Source organism: Papaver somniferum, chromosome 10 (genome assembly GCF_003573695.1).
Source record: "Papaver somniferum cultivar HN1 chromosome 10, ASM357369v1, whole genome shotgun sequence".
NCBI classification, from domain to species: Eukaryota; Viridiplantae; Streptophyta; class Magnoliopsida; order Ranunculales; family Papaveraceae; genus Papaver; species Papaver somniferum.
The window spans coordinates 144,114,987-144,126,765 of record NC_039367.1 but is presented as its reverse complement, the minus strand read 5'-3'; the positions used below and the strand labels follow the sequence as shown (position 1 = coordinate 144,126,765).

At 35.6% G+C, this 11,779-nt stretch overlaps 1 pseudogene; it reads right to left on the bottom strand.

Annotated features, from left to right (window-relative positions):
* Positions 1 to 3,700: 3,700 nt before the first annotated feature.
* On the bottom strand, positions 3,701 to 8,603 carry LOC113316398 (annotated as a pseudogene).
* Between the last annotated feature and the right edge of the window lie 3,176 nt (positions 8,604 to 11,779).

Sequence of the window (11,779 nt, the reverse complement as noted above, 5' to 3'; positions counted from 1 at the left end):
CATCCGAAGTAACCCCTTTATCTGTTTGTTTGTGCAGCTCTGACCTGAATGAGGGTACATGGAATTTTGGATATGCAAGTATTATGTCGATGAACTCAACTCTGGCTTTGCTCATGTTTGGTTTGTCATGTCTTTTTTTGTTAAATGCAACCACACCTTTTGTAGAAGAAGAAAATCCTTGTCGAAATTCTATTGATCGTGTTCTGGTCATTTAAAGATGCAAAAATTCTGTCAAAAATTCAAGATTGCTTGATTGGCTGCTTGGTTGGGCTTTTAGTTTTTTTTCTTGGGCTTGCTTCCCGTATTCTTTTAGTTATCAAAATTCACCTAATTTGATATGATTCCTCAAATTCTTTCATAGTTGTACAGCCGAGCTTCGCAGGATTCGAAGTCTCTAGCAATTAGTCGCATTTGCTACAAAGATGACGAAAACACCAATAAAGTTGCAGCAAATATGGAATGAGACCACGAAATAAAATAGGAAAGACTGTTAATCGAATGTTTTCTAACAGTGAAGGAACGATATATAAATAATACCCTACAATATGTTACTGCGATACAAAAAATCAAACAAACTAAAGATCAAACTCCACTTAATTGGTATCATCGAATGCCATGGATCACTTCCATATATCCATTACAATGGACCTAAATTTTTCCAACAGTCTGCTCGGATGTTCCTGCCTATCCACTTTGGACTTCAGCGCAATAATTTCTAATTTCAAAGCAATAAGATGAGTTTTCGACGACTCCTTCTCTTTGTCTAATTAAGAAATGCGAGATTGAATGACTCCTAATTGAACCATTTCATCAGAGTTTATGGTATCCAATTCATTCTCCAATTCTCGATCTTCTTTAGCAAGTTCAACTAGTGAATCAAATCTTTTTGTTAATTTCTTAACATCATACCCCATTTCTACCAGATTCACCAGTTGTCCTCTAATATTATCTTCATCTTCATGAGATAGAGTTTCACCTAAATTCTGAATTCGTTGAGTTATTTTCACAAAAATTACATAGGATCCTTCCTCCATTTCTTCTTATTAGATTTTTGGTTGAATTAATATGATGATTTAGGACGGATTTGGTAATGGATAATAGGGAAACTAGAATCTGTAAACTGGATTGTTCACATGAACAAAACTGACAGCATTTCCAAATGCTAACAAATTTGGCTATCTGAACAAACTTGTTCACAGACACATCTTCAGCACATTACTCAACACTTATCTAACCCTTGGACAATACTTGGAAAATGGGCTGAAATCAGGATTATAGTGAAGACCACAAAAACAAATCTAGAGCAAATCTTTGTAATTTATAGTGAAACAAATGCTTCAAAAGTGAGTGAAGGTTTGGTGATACAACCAAGAATAAGTGAATAAACAAATGCTTCAAAAAAACAAAAAAAGTGAATCCGAATGAAAATGATAGACGGACCATGTTTCATTTGATCCACTCATACGGATTGAGAAAAGATCTTGACGGATGAGATTGTATTTGGGAGGCTCATACGGATTGTGAAGCATGTATGTTTCTCTTTGTGCTAATACGAACTCATGTGTTCGGTTTAATTATCAACCTTCGACATGAAAAAAATCCAAAAAAAATATTAATAAATTTAGGACATTGTTATCGATCTTCTGATATAAAAAAATCCAAAAAATGTATAAGAATGAATCGGGAAAATGAAAAATGAATTCGATAATTGGTGTGTTTCTTTGTGCTTTTAAATTATGAAGCAATAACCTTTGGGAAGGTTCAAACTTCAAACTTAGCATGATACATAATCGTAATAAATAAATATGAAGCTCAGTGTATTTGGGAGGCTCATACAGATTGTGAAGCATGTGTGTTTCTCTTTGTGCTAATACGAACTCATGTATTCAGTTTAATTATCAACCTTCGACATGAAAAAAAATCCAAAAAAAATATTAATAAATTTAGAACATTGTTATCGACATTCTGATATAAAAAAATCCAAAAAACGTATAAGAATGAATCGGGAAAATGAAAAATGAATTCGATAATTGGTGTGTTTATTTGTGCTTTCTCTTTGTGCTTTTGTGCTTTCTTTGTGCAAGTCATGAACTTCAAATGTGGTATAACGGCGTACAAACTATGAACTATCAAGCTCCGGGAGGGTTCTGACTTCCCTAGTAACGAATGTTTGGTTCTGCTTCCCAGAAAGATTCTGGAACAGGAAAGAACAAAGGCCGGATCTACAATAGTTGGAAAAACAAAGGCCGGATCTACAACAATTGGAAGCTCTTGATCTACAAAATGGAGAGAGATATCAACTTATAGATTGGATTCTGAGGAAGTTAAACCTTTAAATCAACCACTTAATACGATCTATCTGATTTCCACTCAATTGCTTCATACTCTTCAGAGTATTAAAATTGAACATTTAAGAAATATGTTTCTTTGTTCACATGAAGAATAATCCCTATATTGAAATATGCCGATGGCAAAACATGTGAACAGGCATTGTGTAAATTATCGAAATGCCTTGGACACACTAGGATAACGAATAATTTGACGAGGCACGATTTGTAAAAAGGATTCAGTGGTCCTGTGACCTCTCCAACTTTGTACTTTTATATATGTATGTATGTATATATATAATCGTACTTTCTTACATTTTATTCTTTGAATTTGTTTTTAACAGATGATAAATAGAACGTGTCTGTCATAAATATAGTGTGTGTCAACAGTCAACTTGTGATAGTTACGTAATCACACGCGGAAACTGTCTTTGTAAACAAGGTTGTCCAGGTGAAGAAAAATGGCTACATCGAAATATGTTTGGGGCCAAAACATCTGAACAACTCTTGTTTACAATTATTCTTACTGTGCAGTTACTATTCACAGTAATTTGGGAAGACCATAATAGCCTTATAGTTGTAGATATTCCCTGGTTTCTAGTTACGGATATTACCTGCACAGTCTTTTTCTTTCATAATTTCTTTTGCTCTTAAAAATTAAAAATCTTTTTTATATTTTAGAAAAAACTTTATTTTCTTTCATAATTTATTTTGCTTTTAAAATTTTTTTGTATTAAGGTGTGGGGTGGTATGGATTGAGGTGGAAGCATCTGTCACGCATGTGAATGGCACACGCGGAGACTGGCCTTGTAAACAGGATTGTTCATGTGAGAAAAATGGCTACATCAAAATATGTTGTTGGGAACAAAACATCTGAACACTCTTGTTTACAATCTTTTAGTGTGCAGCTGTTATCCGCAGCTGTTATACACGCAAGTTCAAACAAATTGAGAGTGTTAAATTTAAATGAACATTTCTTTTACCTAGAAAGTAAAAAAGGATGCAAAGTTGTGAGATTTTGTGAAAAAGTTGGAGACAGGCTAGTTCTAATTCTAGTAAAGAACAAAAGACTCAGGTAAATCATTGCTTTTTTTACACCAGAATTTTCTTTCGATTTACAATACACAACAAATCCAACAAATACCCCCGCACCAAACATTCCCAACAATTCTAAAAGCAATCAAATTCCACAGCAGCATACAAAAACTAAAATCTGCTACATGTCTGCATTCTAAGCCTAAAATAAACACAGTCCCATACCTATCCAGCACGACAAAAAAAGAAAAAAAAGGAAAAAAAATCCACAATAGAATTTTTGACTGCAGCATGTCAAAAAAAGAAAAAGAAAGAATCCTCAATAGAAATCTGTATGTATTCCAGCATGACTGCTAAGGAAGATTATCTAAGAGCAGATGTACTGTAGTTCATCTCACAAGGTCCAAAAAAAATTTGGAGCATCCCTTCGAGGTCCATCTAGGGATCGGTATACATATAACTTATCTACCTTCTGCATATCATCAAGTTTCTCCTGCCTTTCATCCATGATCTCCACATTAAGCGCATGCATCTTATTTGCAAGAGTTTTGCAGCCTCCCAGAGTAACATGGCAAGATGACATCCAAAGGTATCACATTGCTTCATATTTTCCCATGTTTGTGAGAAGCGTTGTATTACCAAAAGGGCTATCCCTGATTTCCAACTTCTTAAGTTTCTTGCAGCCATTCAACACATAAAGCATGCCCATATCACTTTCCCCAACAAAAGCAACAGAAAGCATATCTAACTGTTCCCCGTATTTACCGATGTACATAAAAGCCATGTCGGTCAAAAGTCCAGAAAGTGAAAATAGTGTGAGCCCCTTGAAAGACTGGACAATTTCTCCAAAGCCTTCATCTAGTGGCTCCAAGGTGACATGGTCAGGTTTTTTAGGCTCAAGAATGCATAATCTAAAGCGAACAATATTGGGGCAGTTCTCAGGCACAGCTACGAGGGAAGCATTTGTCATCTGCTGACATACGTATAACAATGAATTAAGCATTGGGCAACCCATGGATAAAGCAACCATTCCAAGTTCCGTTGAACATGCATTCTCTCTGCCGTAAAGAAAGGATGGAAACACCCTCAACTCCTGCAGCTCTTTACATTTAATAGCTACAACTTGTAACCCCTCATCTCAAATACAATTTGATATCTGCGTATGAAATGAAAACTTTAATCATCAATATAATGAGGTTAAATCAAGTACAACATTAGCAAAAGTGTGTTAAGAGATCAAACCCATAATCGTCGAAGTTTGTTGCAGCGAAGAACTATTGCGGTGAGCTCCATAACTTCGATTCCCAGTGAATTGCTCAAATTCAAGGAAGTCAGGTTTGAGCAAATAGAATTCATATAAGGTAACAAGGCAGTTGAAACCTCGAAAAACCCTGACAAACTCCTAACATATTTACATTCGAGGATTACCTCGGATAATTTCTCATAGGTCTCGCGCTCGAGTTTGCGAGGTATGAACCAGTCCCCAAGTCAACAAGATGAGGTGTAAGAGTGAGGATTATCTGGAGAATCTCAAGGGGCACTGAGCGGTTTCGCTTTAGACTTCTTAAGTTTGGGCATATTGCCACAAGACTCTCAAGAGCACCCAAATCAACTTCTCCTTTTTCGTGCAAAATTTAAAGAGACAAGAGAAGTGCATGTGTGTGGAAAACAGCTCAACAACTGGCGCCTTTGATCCTCAACGTCAGATTCTTGCAAGTCCAGCTCCCTAAGATTCCTACATAAAAAAAAACATGGTATTAGAACAGAATTATAACTTTCCGCCTTCTGGGTGTCTTTGAAAATTAGGTACATAGTGCAACTGCCATATCTACGACAGAACGGGTGCATTTTCTGTTTTCAGCATATGGTTGGGTCAAGTTGAAAACAGAAAATGTAAAATTTTAAGAACCACCTTCATGATCATACCAAAGTAAGGAGAACCTTTAAAGAATGTAAAATTTAACCAAAATTTGACAACTATGCATCTATCCCTATGGTCGTCAAATGATGGATTTGGTATACTTATTCCCGAATCTCAAAATTCAATTGAAACGACAACAACCATAGGCTCGAACTGATGGTGCATATGAATTTGTACTTTTAATGCAATTTCCCTAAGAGACAACAATCATGAAGACACGCCCGCGTATTACTTTGGACATGAGCATTCAATCAAAATTTGACAAGAACCAAAAAGATATTTCACCTGCAGTTAGCAGCTATAGCAGCGAGGCCATCCGCAGTAAACCCTTCACAAGAAACAAGTACAATCGACTTGAAATTGGGAAACGAATGAGATAACAACTCAAGGATGTGATCAAAGACAACCATTCTCTTCAACCGTATCTCCTCAAGCCCTAGATAACTCTTAGCCATAGCTTCAATCCAAGGACTTACAAAACCTCCCCAATCATGACGAACCAAATTAAAATCAGAAAAATGAGGTTTCCCTTTCAACGTAAGAGCTTTAACTCTAGGAAACCCAGTAATCAATCTTTCAAGAGTAATGGAGTAACAATTTCCTATAAGAACTCTTTCCTACTCCATCTCTCTACTCTAAACCATGACTTACAAACAAGAGAAACAACATTCATGTCTTTGTGTGATGTAAAGAAATGAAATACCAACTCCAAAACCTCCTCAGGAAAATCAGAAATTTTTCCAATACAACAAACAACAAACTAATCTGGGGTTTCACTTGTTCATGGGGTATCCACATCAACAACAAACCAAAAAGATTCAACATTTATAGGAGGCCATGAAGATAAAAATGAAAGGTAATAGGTGTTTCCAGAGAAAAGACACCATATAAGGGTTTGAAGAAGCATACAGGGGAAAGCATCTTTAATTTGAAAAAGTTGGTCACGGGACTGATAGGAATCATAGAATAGCTTTGTTCGAAATTTGTGCACTACAATATTAGCTGTTTGATGGAGCAGCAGGTGAGAGGGATTATGGACACCAGCAATGGGTATACACCTTGTACGAGAACAGAAAAACAACACACATGACAGGAAACTCATTTCTGGGGGATAATGTTATTATCTTCCGGATCATATTTAACATACAAATAAAAACCGAGAAAACAAAACACTGAGAAAAGTTCTAACACAGCGGGACCCAAAGACTGACACCTGTTAATTCACGTGAGATGAGGCCCACACTTGTGAGTGCGGTATGGTTCTAGGAAGAGAATCCACTGAGCAACCCCTTGGTTACCCCTTGTCAAGGTGTGCAAATCATAAAAAAACTAACAAAAACACCAAAATAAAAGTAAGGACACTACTAAAGAATAAGATTATTTTCCAGACAAAAGTTCACTTAAGCAGCACACGAGTACAGTCTTAATTAGAAAGCATTGAAATGTCTATTATCCTTAATAGACATTTCAATCATACTGTTTCATAGAAGCACATATCACATAAGAAAAAAAAACAAAAAGGAAGAAAGCTCAAAATACTAGATCTAGCTATGGAATTCTTATCTTTTCATTATTCAAGTACATCATCATGTACAGTGACGGTTAGGACAACATACTATTTTCACACTTGAAGATGTTGTTGGAAGTGCTCTAACCTTCTCTAGAAATAGTTCCCTTTCTCTATCGGGCGAGCAAGTACCAGTACAGAAGGACAGAGCAACTTTAGTCAAAACCTGACCATGTTTTAACAAAAAAAACTCAAAAGTTGAGCTCAGCATCACATCCTTCTACTTCGCAGAAACAAACATAAGTGAGGCGAGACAACATCCCCTCGGATGACAACCCTTCTTCCGAATCTTCCCCGACGTCCACTAAATTTAACTACATCAAAACAATCACAATAGCTAATAGGTCAAATTTAACTACATCAAAACAATCACAATAGCTAATAGGTCACTTGATGACAAATAATAATTGTACAAAATACGAAATCCTGCATACTCAAAGGTTCCAAAATGTTCTTAAAAAATAAAATTCACCATGAGATACATGATAAACATTGACGCTGTATTAGAATTTTCCGAACTACATCACAGGCCAGATCAATAAACGTAAAGCTTGGTTAACTGTTACCTGCTTGGACTAAAGAAGTATACTCTGTACCCAAGGAGAAATCTTGATCAAGTACGCTATAGCCCGCATTCAACCTCTTGTAGACCGCATTTTTAGATACAAAGATCGCACATTAAACAAGCAAGGTTGTTGGTGAGAGTCTAATAAGTCGGGCGCTCTTGACAGAACCTTAAGAAACAAAGAAATTGTTTAAAATAATGTAAGAGCTAATAGATACTAATACTAGTCGATAGCTCTGTTGTGTTAGGCGCTAGGCCAGGCGCCAAGCCCTTCGCCTAGCGCCTAGGATTTACTTTCCTTAGACATAATCGAGCGCTAATAACAAAAAAAAAACCTTCATCATATAAGCCATACCTCGAGGAATCCATATGATAACCACAGAGTTTTCACCATACAAGCCTATCTTAGAAAATTCGTCGTATGTGTAGCATATACCATTTCTTCCTGTGAGAGAAAATTACAATATGCTTCTGCATTCTCACCTAAAACTCTTTCTTTGAGCCCCAAATCAAAAGATACCTCGGATAGAAGAGAACAATTTTCGAGAGAATATAATTGAGTCACGCAAGACGTGCACTGAAAGCTTTTAGATTTGGAGTAGTCACCTTGATAACATTATCTGTACTACCAAGTAATCGCTTGCACAAGAATTTCTTGAGGCTGAGAGAATTAACAGTCAATTTTGGTATGTCACAATGACATAGGGATAACTTTTCAAGAACTGGGCAACTTGAAAAGAGCCTTTTAGATAGTTCTTCATTGGGGATCGAAGCTCCATGAATCCACAAAACTTTGAGCCGAGGTAAGTCCATTGAATTTGGTAAAATAACATATGTACATCTGACACCAAGATTCACTCGCACTTCCAAATTCACCAGTGACTTGCAATTAACAAGTTGATGAGAAATTTCAAGAGCTTCTGGATGACCTTGACGGATTTCTAGCCTCATTTCTTCAACATTGCGCTTAACAGCTTGAACAATCCATCTATAAACATTTTTCATCACAATATCTTCATCTTCTTCATATCTATACCAATCTATAGCAAAGCACTTAATATCAGATTCATTCGAAGAATGAATACCATGTCGACAAAACGTATGAACCTTTGATCATGTTCTTTGCCTGGAGAAAATGAACTTCTCTTGATGCTTAGACATGGGATAGATTTCCAAATATGAATCCATGTTTTGGACAAAACACAACTTTGGACTACATTTTTGGTATCATTAAAAGACATGATGCAGTGAATTATTTCATCAGGTAAGCTACTGATCCTATCTTTCCCATTAGAGTATGGAGATTCATTTATTGTTTCTTCCATTTTTTTAACCGACACTGAAAAAATCAAAAAAAATTAGTTGTTCAGATAAACCCTATCTACCATTTGGCAATGAATTAATCAATTGAGAAGAAACAAAAACCCAAAAATCCAATTTCTCAATGAGAAGAAACAAACAAACGCTAAATTCCAATTTTGCAGAGCCAATTAGAATTTGTAATTGAAACCCAGAAAGTAAAAGATGGATGAGGATGTACCTTTTGTTGTATTACCCAGTGGATAATGAGGAACTCTTAAGTGCACTTTGAAATTCTTAATGTGGAAGAAAGTTAAAAGCACCAAAGCAACATCGTTCCCGGTCTAGTACAAAAAAATGGAAGAGGAAGTACTTTTGACAGAAACTTGAGGTGACGCCTCGTTTTTTATAAAAATCTAACGGCTGATGCTTCTCTTTCAAATGAATTACGGATCCTTAGAAAATGCGTTTGAAAATGAATTACGAATACTGAGAAAATGAATTTGAAAATTAATTACGAATACCTAGAAAATTCAACGACGATCAATAATATGTGTTGACTTTCCATTTTGAGGTGGTATGTGTTATTAGGTGCGTGAAAGCATGTGATGTGGGACAGTGTTTTTGTTTTTTTGAAGCATGATGCTGGGGCTACATCAAATTTATACGCAGAAACAACAAGTTGTAAACAATACTATTCACATGAAGAAAAATGGTTGCATCAAAATATGTTGTTAGGGCCAAAACATTTGAACAACTCATGTTTACATTATCGATAATTTGACGAGGTACAATTTGTAAAAAAGGATTCAGGGGTCTTGTGACTTCTCCAACCTGATAAATTTTATCTATGTAATCGTATTTATTTTTATTTTATTCTCTTAAAATAATTTGATTATTAAATATTCAATGTTTGTACTTTTATTGTTTTTTTTTTGGTCTTTTTAACCTATATATTTCCTTAAAAACAAAAGCTTCTATTTTTGTAATTTCTTTTTGCTTTTACAAATTAATAATTTTTTTTTTTCAAAAAAATAAAAATTAAAGTTGGCTGTAAGCTAAAGATATATAAAGACGGATACACGTCATAGCACAACAGAAAGCTTGGTTCAATGGTTAAGCTCATAGTTAGACGACCTTTAGGTTTTGTGTTCGAACCCTTCATTTTTTTTTCTTTTTTTCTTATACCTTAATTTGTTTTTAATTTCATAGCCTTATAGTTTGTAGATATGCCCTGGATTCTAGCTGTGGATATATCCTGCACATGTTTGAGTGGATATTTCCTGTACAGCCCCTTCTGACAAAAGATAAAACTTCATTTTCTAATTTCTGTTGCTCTTAAAAATAAATAAAAGACAAATCACATCACGTGGAGGTCAGTTGATTTGTGAAAAGGATTGATGATTAGGGTTTATATCCAATCCAGTGGGCAAAGAAGTGAGCTAGTTTTTGGACCCATTGAAGACCCAAAGAAACTGATCAAAGGGCTTGAGTGTTTGATCATATCTTTAAATCTTGATGATAGTTGATTTCTACTTTTCAATTTACTCTTCAGTTACTGATTAAACACAAATTTATATGATTCAAAAAAAAATGATAGTATTAATTTGACAAAGCACAATCCCTTCAAAAATAAAATAAAGTAGCATTTACAAAGACTAGAGCAAGTTAAAAAAAAAATTGAGAGTGTTAAAATGCAATATTAATGACAAAGGCAAAAAGAACATTTTTTTTGCCTAGAAGAGGCTAGTCCTAATTCTCGTAAAGTACAAAAGACTCAGGTACCGTCTATACATTGAAGCATTGTTATTCTAGCAACTCTTATCCTACAAAAGGCCTACTACTTTGCTACCTTGTAACTATAGGAGGTGTTGACTGTTAAAGCTAACTGACAGTAAAAAGATCATTTACCACGACGGTTATAAAGTTAAAGCAATCAGCGATTCTAAACTGTTTTGTGTGTAGCGGTTTTTTTTGGTAGTTTTTCAAGCGGTTCATCAAGACTTTTTGTAAAGCAGCATATGCAAACAGAGCACGTGTAGTTGTTACTGATGCGTGGTTAAAAGGTGGTCAAAACCACATCTTGTAACCGTTACCGACTCACCACAACTCAATTTTAAAGACCACCGTTTTCTTGAAGAGAGAGAGATAGAGATAGAGAGCGGGAGAGGAAATGAAAACCCTAGAAATCGATTTTTTTCCCAAGATTCAACAAAAACCTAGTGATTCATCAAAAAAAAATTGGTAATGGTGAAAAAGAGTGATTCAAATTCAAATCTAAACATTGATTATCTTCTGATTAGGAGTAATTCAGGTGTACAAAAAGAAGATGATTTAAGAGTTGTTGTTGTGAAAGAAGAAGAAGATGCATATAATTTAACGGTCAATATTGCATCATCTTAAATGAGATCCAACGATTCATAACACGGCTACGTGGACCAAGGTAATTGGAAATTGGCGTGGATAAATATCACATATATCCATGCTCTATGGGGCATTCTATAGGGTATCCAATGAACGGTTCACAACGTTACATGTGGATGGTATTCAACGGTTCCTAATGCAGCCACGTGGATGAAAGTAAATGAAATTGGCGTGGCTAAAACATAACATATAACCACGTTAAACCTATATGGCGTGTCTATCGGATAACCAACGGCTACGCCAAAAAGCAATTTGCGTGTCTAAAGTGAACCAAATAGGCACGCCAAAACGCAATTTGCGTGTCTATAGTGAATCAAATAGCCACGCCAAAAGCAATTTGCATGTCTAAATGAACCAAATAGCCACGCCAACAAGCAATTTATGTGTCTAAAGTGAACCAAATAGCCACGCCAAAAAGCAATTTGCGTGTCTATAGTGAATCAAATAGCCACGCCAAAAGAAATTTGCGTGTCTATAGTGAACCAAATAGCCACGCCAAAACAATAAATCGCGTGTCTATAGAGTACCATACTTAAGTTTTTGGGACCCTATATAGCAACGCCTATATGGCTCTGGCGTGTCTATTTCATGCAGAAATAGACACACATGGCAGGCGTGGCTATAAGCTACCTAAAACCACG